We start from the raw sequence: 15,015 nt of genomic DNA, 5'->3' as shown, positions 1-15,015 counted from the left end.
GTTATATATTCATCTTGGATTGATCCCTTCATCATTATTTAGTGTCCTTCTTCGTCTGTTGTAATAATCTTTATTTTAAAGTCTATTTTGACTGATATGGGAATTGCTACTCCAGTTTTCTTTTGATGTCCCTTTGCATGGAATATCTTTTTCTATCCCCTCACTTGCAGTCTCTATGTGTCCCTCGGTCTGAAGTGGGTCTCCTGTAGACAGCATATATATGGGTCTTGTTTTTGTATCCATTCAGCCAGTCTATGTCTTTTGGTGGGAGCCTTGAATCCATTTACATTTAAGGTAATTATTGAAATGCATGTCCCTATTGCCATTTTCCTAATTGTTTTGGGTTTGTTACTGTAGGTCTTTTTCTTCTCTTTTGCTTCCTGCCTAGAGAAGTTCCTTTAGCATTTGTTGTAAAGCTGATATGTTGGTGCCGAATTCTCTTAGCTTTTGCTTGTCTGTAAAGGTTTTGATTTTTCCATTGAATCTGAATGAGATCCTTTCTGGGTAGAGTAATCTTGGTTGTAGGTTTTTCCCTTTCATCACTTTAAATATGTCCTGCCACACCCTTCTGACTTGCAGAGCTTCTGCTGAAAGATCAGCTGTTAACCTTATGGCGATCCCCTTGTGTGTTATTTGTTGTTTTTCCCTTGCTGCTTTTAATATTTTTTCTTTGTACCTAATTTTTGATAGTTTGATTAATATGTATCTTGGCGTGTTTCTCCTTGAATTTATCTTGTATGGGACTCTTTACACTTCTTGGACTTGATTAACTACTTCCTTTCCCATATTAGGGAAGTTTTCAACTATAATCTCTTCAAATATTTTCTCAGTCACTTTCTTTTTCTCTTCCTCTTCTGGAACCCCTATAATTCGAATGTTGGTACATTTAATGTTGTCCCCGGGGTCTCTGAGACTGTCCTCAATTCTTTTCATTTGTTTTTACTTTATTCTGCTCTGCAATAGTTATTTCCACTATTTTATCTTTCAGGTCACTTATCTGTTCTTCTGCCTCAGTTATTCTGCTATTGATTCCATTTAGAGAATTTTTAATTCCATTTATTGTGTTGTTCATCATTGTTTGTTTGCTCTTTAGTTCTTCTAGGTCCTTCTTAAACGTTTCTTGTATTTAGTCCATTCTATTTCCAAAATTTTGAATCATCTTTACTATCATTATTCTGAATTCTTTTTCAGGTAGACTGCCTATTTCCTCTTCATTTGTTTGGTCTGGTGGGTTTTTGCCCTGCTCCTTCATCTGCTGTGTGGTTCTCTGTCTTCTCATTTTTCTTAACTTACTGTGTTTGGGGTCTCCTTTTCACAGGCTGCAGGGTTGTAGTTCCCATTGTTTTTGGTGTCTGCCTCAGCGGCTAAGGTTGGTTCAGTGGGTTGTGTAGGATTCCTGGTGGATGGGACTAGTGCCTGTGCTCTGGTGGATGAGGTTGGATCTTTTCTTTCTGGTGGGCAGGACTACATCTGGTGGTGTGTTTTGGGATGTCTGTGACCTTATTATGATTTTAGGCAGCCTCTCTGTTAATGGGTGGTGTTGTGTTCCTGTCTTGCTAGTTGTTTGGCATAGGGTGTCCAGCACTGTAGCTTGCTTGTTGTTCAGTGGAGCTGTGTCTTAGCACTGAGATGGAGATCTCTGGGAGAGGTTTCGCCATTTGATATTATGTGGAGCCAGGAGATCTCTGGTCAGCCAATGTCCTGAACTCGGCTCTCCCACCTCTGAGGCACAGGCCTGACACCCGGCTGGAGCACCAAGACCCTGTCAGCCACATGGCTGTGCCTTCCCTCTCTCTGTCATCCACCATCTTGTTATGGCGCCATCACCAGGGAGAGCCCTTTTGCTAAGCTAGGTCTCTGCATCCTGGCCCCCTGCAGCCAGCCCCCACTTTTTTTAAATCAATTTTCAATTGGGTTTTCTTCTTATCATTGAATTTTAAGAGTTCTTGATATATATTGGACAAAGGTCCTTTTTCAAATATGTGTTTTGGAAATTTTCTCTCTCATTTGTTTCTTATCTTTTTCTTTTCTTTTCTTTTTATTAAAGTATACTTGACTTACAAGAGTATATTTGTTTCAGGTGTAAGACATAGCGATTCAACATTTTTATAGATTATACTTTTTTTGCCAAAAGGCTTCTTTTGGTTTTAAGTTTCATTAGATTCTCTGGCAAAATAATCACTCATCTCACACAAACAAACAGCTTTAATCAATTCTTTAATGAAAGGTGATTTGACTTAATTTTAATATAAAATCATTAGAAGGAAAGGAATAAGAATATTAGAGAAACATAACTGGGTATACATCACAGAATTCAGCAGACAGCTACTTCCAGATCCAAACACCACCTGGGAAGTCCTGAGTGACAGCATTCTGGAACCCCATTTGGGAAGGGTCCCGGGCAGTGTGTCCAGCACATGGGTGAGACTTCCGATTGGAGTTCTGGGGGTTGCAAACTGATATAATTTTGCATGCAAAATGCAGCTCTGGATTCACTTTAACAATGCTTTTGGTTTTACCATGTGGGCCCCAATATTTTCCAGACCCCAGGGGACTGGCCATGTCCCCAGGGCTCAAGAAATTCCAAGACTCACTCCCTTTCTTATCGTAAGTGCCTTTGATTTGCTAGCAGCAATTGTTAGGTGTGTAAGCAGGAGTGCTGTCCAGGCAGGGTCACAGGTCAGTCAGAGGCCTGCTTCTGCTTCTGAAGCCTGAACAAGACTGCTTTATTAGTTTTCCCAAAAATACTCCATTTAAAGTTATTATAAAATAATTGCTATTGTTCCCTCTGTTGTAAAATCTATGCTGTGATTATCTACCTTACACATAGTAGTTTGTATCTTTTAATTCCATACCCCTACCTTGAACCTCTCCCTTCCTTCTCCCCACAGGTAACCACTATTTTGTTTTCTATATTAGTGAGTCTGTTTCTGTTTTGTTACATTCATTCCATTTATATTTTTAGATTCCTCACATAAATCATAGAATACATTGTCTGACTTATTTCACTAAGCATAATACTCTCTCTCTATCCAATCATGTTGTTGAAAATGGAAGAATTTTATTCTTTTTTATAGCCGAGTAATATTTAATTGTATATATGTCTCATCTTCTTTTTCCGTTCATCTGTTGATGAACACTTAGGTTGCTTCCATATCTTGGCTATTGTAAATAATGCTACTATGAACATCGGGATGCATGTATCTTTTCAAATTACTGGTTTTGTTTTCTTTACATATATTCCCAGGAGTGGAATTGCTGGATCATATGGTAGTTATACTTTTAGTGTTTTAAGGAATCTCCATACTGTTTTTTATGGTGGCTGCACCAATTTACATTCCCAGCAAGAGCGCACAAAAATTCCCTTTTCCCTGCATCCTCATCAACATTTGTTATTTGTGGTCTTTTTGATGAAATCCAATCCAACAGAGGTAAGGTAATATCTCATCAGGATTTTGATTTACTTTTCTCTGATTATTAGCAAAGTTGAGCATCTTTTCATTGCCTGTTGGCCAGCTGTATGTCTTCTTTGGAAAAATGTCTATTCAGGTCTTCTCATTTTTTAATCAGTTTTTTTTTGTTGTTGTTGTTATTGAGTTGTGTGTGTTGTTTATGTATTTTTGGATATTAACCTATTATCAATTAAATCATTGGCAAATATTTTCTCCCATTCAGTAGCTTACTTCTCTTTTTATTTTGTCAATGGTTTCCTTTGCTTTTAGTGCCAAAGCTTTTAGTTTAACTAGGTTGCATTTGTTTATTTTTGCTTTTATTTATTTTGTCTTAGGAGACAAATCTAAAAAAGAAAAAAATGCTGTGATTTATGTCAAAAAGTGTTCTGCCTATGTTCTCTTCTAGGAGTTTTATGGTTTCAAGTCTTAAATTTAGGTCTTTAATCCATTTTGAGTTTACTCTTTTATGTAATTGTGAGAAACTGTTCTAATCTCATTCTTTTGCATGTATTATAGCTGTCCAGTTTCCAAACACCACTTATTGAAGAGACTGTCTTTTGTCCATTGTACAATCTTGCCACCTTTGTCAAAGATTAATTGATCTTCTTGATCATATTTCTAGACTCTCTACTCTATTGCATTCACCTATGTGTCTGTTTTTTGCCAGTACCATGCTGTTTTGATTACTGTAGCTTTGTAGAATATTGTGAAATCAGGGAGTGTGATATCTCTAGCTTTGTTTTTTCTCTCAAGATTCCTTGGGCAATTCAGAGTCTTTTGTGGTCCCATATAAATTTTCAGATAATTTTTCTAGTTCTGTGAAAAATATCATGAGTACTTTGACAGGGATTGCATTAAATTTGTAGATAGCTATGGGTAGCATGGACATTTAAAAAATATTAATTCTTCCATTCCAAGAACAGGGGATAACTTTCCATTTCATTGTATCATTTTCAAATCTCTTCATCAGTGTTTTATAGTTCTCAGAGTATAGGTCTTTCATCTACTTGGTTAAGTTTATTTCTAGATATTTGTTAGTGTAAAAAGAAGAAAAAGATTTCTTACCTTAATCTTGTATCTTGCAATTTTACTGAATTCATGTATTAGTTCTAATAGTTTTTTGTGAAGACTTAGGGTTTTCCATGTATAATATCATATCATGTGTAAATAGTAACAGTATTATTGCTTTCTTTACAATTTGGATGCCTGTTGTTTCTTTATCTTTTCTGATTGCTCTGACTAGGACTTCCAATGCTATGTCAAATAGAAGTGTCAAAATTGGGCATCCTTGTCTTGTGCTGGTTTTAGAGGAAAGGCTTTCATCTTTTCACTGTTGAGTATGATCTTAGCTGCGGTACAGTCATAAATGACCTTTATTATGTTGAGATATGTTACTTTAACATCAACCTTTTTGAGAGTTGAACATTCATATCATGAACATATGTTGAACTTTGTCAAATAGTTTTTCCACATCTATTGAGATATGTGATTTTTATTCTTCCTTTTGTTAATGTGGAGTATCACATTCATTGATTTGAAAATACCAAACCATCCTTGCATCTCTGGAAGTGATCTTGCTTGATTATGGTATATGATCCTTTTTTTTTATATTGTTGAATTCAGTTTGCTAACATTTTGCTAAGGATTTTTGTGTCTGTATTGGTCAGAGATGTGGGCCTGTAATTTTCTTTTCTTGTAGTGGCCTTGTTTAGTTTTGGTGTGAGGGAAATTGTGGTCTCATAGAATGGATTTGAGAGTGTTCCATTTTCTTCAATTTTTTGGAATAGTGTAAAAAAGTAAGGTATAAGCTGTTCTTTATATGTTTGGTAGAATTTTCCTGTGAAGTTGTCTGGTTCTGGGCGTTTGTCTGATAGGAGGTTTTTGGTTTTGTTTTATACAAATTCAATTTCACTATTAGTGATCACTCTACTCAGATTGTCTATTTATTTCTTACTGATTCAGTCTTGGCAGGTTGTATATTCCTAGAAGTTTGTCCATTTCTTCTAGGTTGTCCAATTTGTTGGCATATAAATGTTTGTGTTATTCTCTTACAATTTTTTTTGTATCTCTCTGGTATCAGCTGTTATTTCTCCTCTTTCTTTTGTTTATTATATATAAATATATTAATATACAACTATATTATGTGTATATTTTGTTTATTAGAGTCATCTCTATTTTCTTCTTAATGACCTGTCTAAAGGTTTATCAATTTTGTTTATCTTTTCAAATAAACCAGCTCTTAGTTTTATTGATCCTTTCTACAGTTTCCTTGGTCTCTATTTTTTAATTTACTTTATTTTTATTATCTTTACTATTTCTTTCCCTCTGCTGAATTTGGGTTTTGTTTGTTCCTCTTTTTCTAATTCCTTTAGATGGATGTTTAGATTGTTTATTTGAGATTTTTCTTGTTTCTTGAGGTTGGCCTGTATAGCTATAAGTTTCCTCTTAGAACTGCTTTTGCTGCATTCCATATATTTTGGAAAATTGTGTTTCCATTTTCTTTCGTCTTGAGGTATTTTCTCATTTCCTCTCTGATTTTTTCATGAGTCTTTTTTTTTTAGTAGCATGCTGTTTATTCTCCACATGTTTGTGCTTTTATAAAATATCTTCCTGTAATTGATTTCTAGCTTTATACTGTGTGGTTGGGGAAAAAAAATGCTTGATATAATTTTTATCCTCTTAAATTTGTTGAGGCTTGTTTTGTGGCCTAGCATGTGATTGCTTCTGGAGAATGTTCCACATGAACTTGAAAAGAATGTGCATTCTTCTGTTTGGAGTTGTAATGTCCTATTGATAACTATTAAGTCCAACCAGCCTACTGTGTTTTTTGAGACCACTGTTGCCTTATTGATTATCTGCCATCTGTCCATTGATGTAAATGTGGTGTTAAAGGTCCCTACTGTTATTGTATTGTTGTCAATTTCTCCCTTCATATCTGTTGATATTTCCTTTATATATTTAGGTGTTCCTGTGTTGGGTGCTTATATGTTAACAAATGTAATATCCTCTTCTTGTATCACTGTCACTATAAAATGCCCTTCTTTGTTTTTTGGTGTAGCCTTTCTTTCAAAATCTATTTTGTCTGATGTAAGTGTAGCTAGCCCCACTTTCTTGTCATTTCTATTTGCATAAAATCTTTTTCCATCCCCTCGCTTTCAGTCTGTGTGTGTCTTTAGCTTGGAAGTGAGTCTCTTGAAAACAACATTTTAAAGGGTCTTATTGTTTTAATCCAATCAGCCACTCATGTCTTTTGATTGGAGCATTTATTCCATTATCATTTAAAGTAATTATTGATAGGTATGAATTTATCACCATTTTGTTGCTTGTTTTCTGGTTGTTTTTGTAGTTCTTCTATGTTCTTTTCTTCTTTTTCTTTCTTACCTTGTAGTTTGATGATTTTCTTTAGTGGTATGCCTGTGTTCCTTTCTCTAAAATTTTTGAGTATCTATTGTATGTTTTTGATTTTTGGTTACCATGGGGTTCATACTTGTTGATCTATAACTACACTTATTTTAAACAGGTAGTCTTTTAGGTTCAAACACATTCTAAAAGATCTATATTTTTATACCACTCTCCCTTAGTTTTGATGTTGTATTTTACATCTTCATTTTTATCCCTTTACTGATTGTTGTATTTATAGCTGATTTTACAATATTTTGTCCTTTAATATTCATACTAGCTTATTTAAGAGGTTGATTCTCAACTTTACTAAATATTTGTCTTTAGTAGTGAAATTTTTCCTTTCCTAAAGATACTTACTCTTGTTATAGCCTTTACTTTTCCACTTAGAGAAGAATCTATAACATTTCTTTTAGGGTAGGTTTAGTATTGATGATCTCTTTTAGTTTTTGCTTGTCTGAGATGTATTTATATCTCCTTCAGTTCTAAATGATAATCTTGTTGCATAGAGTATCCTAAATCACAGGTTTTTCCCTTTCAGCACTTTGAATATGTCATGCCATTCCCTCTGGCCTGCAATGTTTCTACTGAAAAATCAACTGATATTCTAATGAGGGTTTCCTTGCATATGACTATTTTTCTCTTGCTGCCTTTAGAATTCTCTTTGTAACTTTTGATATCTTAATAATGATATGTCAGTGTGAGTCAGTTTGGGTTCAATTTTGTGTTTTTGTTTTGTTTTTTTTGAATCCTCTGTGCTTCCTGTACCTGGATATCTGTCTCCTTCTTCAGGTTTAGGAAGTTTTTATCCATAATATCATCAAATATATTTTCTACCCCCTTCTTTTTCTCTTCTCCTTCTGTGTCCCCTATAATGCAAATATTAGTAGGCTTGAACTTGTCCCAGAGATCCCTTAAACTGTTCTAATTTTTTTTAAATTTGTTTTTCTTTTTGTTTTTCTGATTAGGTGATTTTCATTATTCTACCTTCCAGATCATTTATGCATTCTTCTGTATCACCTAGTCTGCTATTAATTCCTTCTAGTGTGTTTTTCATTTCAGTTATTGTATTCTCCAGTTCTGACTGGTTATTTTTCTTGTTTGTTTTTTCTAACACCAACTTAAAATTCTCACTGTGTTCATTTATTTTTATCCCTAATTCAGTTACTTTTCTTATTACTAATGGTTTGGATTATTTACCTGGTAAATTGTTTATTTCTGCATTATTAGCTTTTTTTTGTTTGTTTTTTTAGGCATTTTCTCTTGCTCTTTCAGTTGAGACAAAATTCTATGTCTTCTCATTTTGTTTAACTTTTTCTGTCTCTATGAAATTAGGTGAAACAGCTTCCTATTGTGGTCTTGAAGGGATGTCCTTGGCTGGGGCCATTCCTATACAGTCTGTGTATGTCCAGTGGCTTAGTTGGGAGAGCAGAATTTGCTGTGAACACAAGTCATATCTTTTCTCAGGGTGTGCGGCAGCTATTACCTTGGTAAAAGGTGTGGCTGAAAATGAAGGGACTAGGGCCAGAGCCAGGTGCGAGCAGGGGCTTCCCCTCTACTCTGTGGCCATCACCACCCTATTGGAGGCATAGTCATGTCCCAGGCTGCTGGAGCAGAAGCCCTGAGGATCAGTCCACTGTCTCCAAGTGTTGGAACTGGCACCCTCACCCCAGAAGGGAGCAGTGCTGGAGCATGAGGGTCTGATGTGGTCACTCAGCATGGTTCTAGGAACAGGCTGTGGTGGTCTGACCAGAGTCCTAGACCCAGACTGGTTCTGATGCATTGCTTGTGTAAGCACAAGTAATGGCTGCCCCCACCCTGCTCAGATGCCAATTCAGTCCTCAGTTGCCTCTCTGTCTCACAGCCAAGGCCTTACCCCAGTGTGGAGCTACATTGCAAAGCAAGCAGGGCTGGAGCCTTCACCCAGCTCAGGCTTGGGCTAGCACCTGTGCGGTCATGGGAAACCAGCCAGTCATTGGAGCAGTTTTTAATTCTCCCTCTCTGCTTTGCTTTGAGAACCAGCAAGCATGCATATGCTCTTCATGAGCAGAGTCCAGGCTTTCCACAGCACTTCTGTTAACCCCTCTGACCCTCCAACCAGCCAAGGTGCCTTGTATTTCCTGTGTATGACCCCAGGGATGGGGATCCCAATATGTGGCTCAAACCACTCACTCCCCAGGAAGGATATCCACCTGTGTAATATCCCTTTTCCTCTGAGTCCCCTCCAAGGGGCCTAGTTCAAGACCCGATTGTTTCTTTTACCTTTCTACCTGATTCCCTATGGATCTTTCTTACAGACTTGGTCATAAAATAGTCTTTCTGCCTGTCCCTACTTAGTTTTCAGTGAGAATCTCTCTACATATAGATGTATTTTGGATGTGTTCATGGAGGGATGTGAGTTCTATGTCCTCTTACTTCACCATCTTGATCTTCCTCCCTATCTTTTATTTTCTCAACAGATTCTTTTGAATCTCATTTAAAAAAATTGATAAAGCTCTACACCACTTTTTAAATTTTACATTTCATATTTATTTTATGCTAAATTAAAAAAAAAAAAAAAACACTTTGCCTGATCCAAAGCTATAAAGATTCGCTACATGTTTTCTTCTAGATGTTTGTATTTTTAGGTTTTACATTTTGGTCTGTAATCCAATAACAATAATGTTTGTATGTGGTAAGCAAAGCAAGATAGCTCAAGGTCCTGTCTTTTTACCTATATGAGTTTTTCCCCATTTTTAAATTTTTTATTGTCTCTTTGCTCTAACAATATTTGGTGAAAAAATTATTTTCTATTGAATCATCTTGGCACTTTTATTGAAATCAATTAATCATATAACTGTGGGTCTCCTTCTGAACTCTCCATTCTGTTTCATTGATTGATATGCCTATATCACAGGTCAAAGAATACATTTTGATCAAATGCTCTGAGATTATGTATAAAAAATTAAATCTCTTGGCTGAAGTAGTTCTCATGGATGCCCATCCACTTGATTTTTAAGCAAATGGTAAAACTGGTAGGTATGCCCCAATTTTTTTTAAAAAAGTTTGAAAATAATAAATTAAATCTATGTAGAGATAAACTTTTAAAAAGTTGAAAAAGTAAACCAAGAAATAAAAATTGACCTTGAGAATCTACTCTAGATAAAATATGATTCTAGGAAATGCAATGAACATACTATTCTATATTCTCAACAAAATTAACAACATTAAAAGAAGTAGTATTTCTCTCAGGAAGGAATTATAAGAAAAAAATCAAAAAAGAGAGAACAAACTAAATTTGTAATGTGAACTGGTAGTGATAAATAAAGAAATGATAAAAATATTTACAAATCTTACAAAGGACTTGTATTAGAATACTTTAAAAATTCTCAATAATAATAAGTCAAATAATCTAATACTGATAGGTTAAAAAAATTAAAAAAAAAACTTTACCAAGGAAGATATACAGGCTGCAAATAAGCATATGAATAGATGCTTGAAATCATTGTTCATTAAGAAAATGCAAACTAGCATCAAAATGAGATACACACCAATTAGAAAGGCTAAAATATAAAAGGCTGATCATACAAATTTTGGGGTATAAGCACAGTGGCTAAGTTTTATACACTGGTGCTGGAACTGTAAAATGGTACAAACACTTTGGAAAACACTTTAGCAGTTTCTTACGAAGTTAGACATACACTTACCACACAACACAGCCATTTCACTCTTTGGTATTTATATAAGATAAATAAAAGTGTATCCAGAAATGTTTAGAGCAGCTTTATCTGAGATAGCAAAAATTTGGTAACAACCCAAATGTCCATTAACAAGTGAATGGAAAAACAAGCTCTGGTATATACAAATGAATAAAATGCTACTTGAAAATAAGAAGGCATGAACCATTGGTAGGCACTATACCATGGATAAATCTTAAAATTATTATGATGAGAGACAGCACATGATCAAGTGCATGATGTATTGTTCATTAGTATAAGGGCAAGAACATGCAAAGTAACCTATCATGACAGAAAGCTGGACAACTGATGACTGCAGAAAGAAAAAAGTATGGAAGGAAGAGGTTGCAGAAAAGAATTGCAAAGTGACACAAGGAATCATTTAGGGGAGTTGCATGTATTTATTATACTGATTATGGTGATAGTTTCCTGAGTGTATACGTATGTCTATTGTTGTCAGATTATACATTTTAATTATGTGCAATATATTGTATGCCAAATATACCTTAATAAACCTGTTACAACAAATAAGCACAAATGACACACGCACACACACACATATTCGAAAGACTTATTTAAGAAAGGAGAAACTGAAATTTGAAATTATAAAGTTAAAAGGATAGGAAATCCAGTAGAAAACAAATGATAAAGGGTATGAATAAGTAACTCACAGAAAAGATATCCCAAGTGGCAAATATATGTATAGAAAGATTCTCAGTTTCATTAATAACCAGAGAGATGAAATTTGATATATCTCTCACCAGACTGGCAAAAATTACAAAAGGAAATAATGGCAAATGATAATAAGGATGTAGGCAAAGAGGACTCTGCACTGCTAGTGGGAGTTTTAACTGATGCAGGAATTTGGGAAAGCTGTTTTTAGTATTTATGGAAATTAAAAACCATTAAATGTTTGTACAATTAATTATACAACCAGTATTTCAAATACCCTAGAAAAACTCTTCCACCAGTTCACTGGAAGAACCTAACTGAATCCTTAAAGTGACATGTTTTATAGTAGCAAAGACCAGAAACAGCTTAGGGTTACATGAAAAGGGGAATGAAAAGCAATGTGTGATATATTCTTATGGTAGAATAGTCCATGTTAGAAAAAAAATTAAAAAGAGATAAATCTCCCCAATAAACATAATGTTGAGGAAAACAATAAAATAAAATAATTCCAAAAGTAATCTACAGTAATATATCCTTTATATAAATAAATAAAACTAACATGGTCATAAAGAAACACAATGTTTTTCAGGGATCTCTCTCTCTCTCTCTGTTAAGTGTCAGTTCAGATCTTCTAAGAGACAGAAGCCAAGGTATTTATTGGTAAAATAGCTGTGAAAATTAAGAGAAGAATATGCAGGAGTCTTCAGGGAGAGCTGTCAGACTGATGCAAATCTGTTCCTGTTGAAGGTGAGGGGGATGAGAAATAGTGTGAGAAGGTTCTTGGACCACAGACATATGGGGGAGTCCCCAAGCCAAAGGTGTAGCCATTACAGAAATCTCACATCAGGTGAGAATGGTCCAGGTTTAATAGCCTTCTTTGTTCTGTCACTGGAAGGAAAAATCTGGCTTGGAGTGAAGGCTATGATTGAGCTAAGAGGGTGGCAGCAGGAGAGTGTCAATCAGCCTTGCTCTCTCCAATAGAATTTCCTGAAGGGACATCTTGATGATGCACTTCCATGGTCACCATTCTGGACAGTAATATGAAGGATATAATATAAATACATAGATACCTGTGCCTATGGGAAGCAAATGAAAAGAATAATAAAGAATCTAAAAAGTATTTTGTGTTTATTAGAAAAAACGCTGATAATAGAGTTCTATGCACTAAAGAGTACAACCTACTCCATTTTGTGAACCTGAGTTTCTTTCAAAACAAGCCTGGAACTTGGTTAAAAGTTGTCTGTTACATCACTTTGCAACAATGAAACAAATTAAAAAAAAACAGAAATTGTATAATATACAAAAATAAGTATAATCAAAACTTACAGGATAGAACTAGGGAGGTTGCTAGCATCAACATCCTCTAAGAAAGCTCAGGTGTCCCCTCAATCCCTTCAAGCATCCTCCCAACCCTTTCAAATATCCTTTCTCAATCGGGGTCAAGACTTATGGCTGAAACATAGTATTTGAGCTTGAATTATACAAAGTAAAGAGGTTAAAACACTCTTTTTCCAAGGTAAAGAGCTCTTTATGTCTCCCAATAGCATCAATCTTTCTTTTACCGGCCTGTTAGAGATTTACACTTCTTCACAAACCTGGTATGGTGAAAGTGGTCAGGTTCTTTTATACATGGATACATGTATAAAAGGGTAATTAAGAACTGGGATGCTTAGAAGGATAATTGAGAACTGCGATGGAGACCAGGGGAAAAGGCTGAACAGATTCATCTGTTTTGCCTCTAGTCCAGTGAAAAGAACCTAATTAGTTGCAGTAAGCAGGAAGCCAGTTAAAAATCTGTAGATAAAATTCTATAATTAGTTGGGGTATAACCCTCAGATTTCCAGGGGCAGTCCCAGTTTATGCTTATGGTCTCCATGTAATTATGGATAGTGTATCATCTCTGTCTAAAGATGTTCCAGTTTGAAGAACAAGTTATATATCACTTATCTCTTCATTTTACACAAAGAACCTGTTGGTGTGTAATTAGAAATGGGAAGCTCTCTTTTGCATGCTTTTTTCGTGTCACTCACTGGTCTAAGAATCCTAGGTGTAATTGTTCTTCCCCTCTGCTTCTACCAAAATTATGAGTGAACACTAACTTTTGTACTTGTCAGATTTCTTAAATAAGTCGCAATCAGTGCTAGTATTGCTGAGGGAAGAGATTACTTCTCAAGTATATCTGAAACCAAGCTTAATTTATTACTTTCCAAGCAAAAGAAAACTGTCTTTGCAGAACAAATCAAACTGCTAATCTTTGTAGACTTTTTGGGGAAGTACAACATTCAAGGACTGGCTGACTTTACCAAAAAAGTAAGAGAGCAGAGGAAGTATGGCCTTTTGGGATTGTCTAACATTCAAAAGTAAGCATATTGAAGCAGAATTGTTAATGACTGATTGGTGCTGGTTAAACAGGCACTGTGTTTACTTGCTTAGGGCTTGAATCCAGGGCCAAACAATAGTACTTTTTCTACGTCCTTTCTTAAATTTGGAGATAATAACTTTTCTTTTTCTCACCATAAGAAAAACTTGAAAAATTGGAGTATGTTTACATTAAAAACATCAGTTTATTAGACTACACTATTAGAGAACACAAAGACAAGCTACAGACTGATAAAAGATGTATTTTAACACATATATAAATGACAAAATTTTCATATGCATCACTTACATATAAAACTTATACTAATCAATAAAAAAAGAACAGGCAACACAATAGGAAAGTGATATGAGCAGGCACTTTGAAAAACAAAATGAAATCCAAATGCCTCATAAACTATGGAAATTGTTCAGTCTCATTAATTATTTGATAAATATTCATTAAAATAACAATTATACAACTACAAACTCATCAGAATGTCTCATCAAAATATAAAAAAAGTCTGACAACACAAAATCACCACAAGGAAATAGATCAACAGTATTCATGTATTGTTGGTGAGAAAGGAAATTAATACATCCTCTTGGGAAATGTTTGGTTTATCTACTGTGGTTGAATATGTATATATGCTATGACCCAACCTTTCTATATGTATATACTCAATAGATGTTCAAGTATAATTAGAACAGAATACATATAATTTCATAAAAACTTTATATTCTTAACAAGCCCCAAACTGAACAAAAGTATCAATCAGCAGTAGAATGGATTAAAAATGTATAAATAAATTGTAGTATAGTCATAAAATGGAATACTATGCAATACCAAATATAAATGAACTGCAGCTGTATGCAATGCCATAGATGAATACTGCAAATGTAATATTTAATAAAAGAAGCCAGAACATAACATATACTTCAGGAAACCATTTATATAAAGTTTTAAAAAGGACAGCTGTAATTATGATTAGAAACTAGAATACTGGTAGTGGGTAGTGATCAGTGAGAAGCAGAAGAGAAGTTTCTTGGGTGCTGAAAATGTTCTATTTCCTAATTTGGGTGGGGCTTAGTAGGAAGTATTCACTTCTGATCATTTATTTCACTTCACACATAATGTGTGACACTTTTTCTTTGTCATATGCATTAATATGAAATAATAAGAGAAAAAAAGAAACATGTTACACACAGTTAAATCAAACTTTTATATAGTTTTCATCAAGCTTGACACCTAAATCCCACTCTGGAAAGTGGATCCCAACATTGTTTATGCTCTCCATCTTCCTTGCTTTGGAATATGAACATTTCATACATGCTAAGGTGTTTGCCCTCCCTTTGACAGTCCCCCCCCACACCCCATTCCAGAGGCTAGAACTCAGTTCTTGGTCCCTTGGTAGGTGAAC

At 34.9% G+C, this 15,015-nt stretch overlaps 2 long non-coding RNA genes across 2 annotated transcripts in view; one reads left to right on the top strand and one right to left on the bottom strand.

Moving 5' to 3' along the window:
* Nucleotides 1-15,015, top strand: part of LOC309650634 — a 219,292-nt gene that overhangs the window by 22,089 nt on the left and 182,188 nt on the right. The gene's annotated exons all lie outside the window — the stretch shown is intronic.
* The window catches only part of LOC309650637, a 465,308-nt gene that overhangs the window by 304,113 nt on the left and 146,180 nt on the right, over nucleotides 1-15,015 (bottom strand). The gene's annotated exons all lie outside the window — the stretch shown is intronic.

This window comes from Balaenoptera physalus (genome assembly GCF_965194825.1).
Source record: "Balaenoptera physalus genome assembly, chromosome: 20".
Classification (NCBI taxonomy): domain Eukaryota; kingdom Metazoa; phylum Chordata; class Mammalia; order Artiodactyla; family Balaenopteridae; genus Balaenoptera; species Balaenoptera physalus.
The sequence above is the reverse complement of the archived record's forward strand: the minus strand, read 5'-3'. Positions and strand labels throughout refer to the sequence as shown.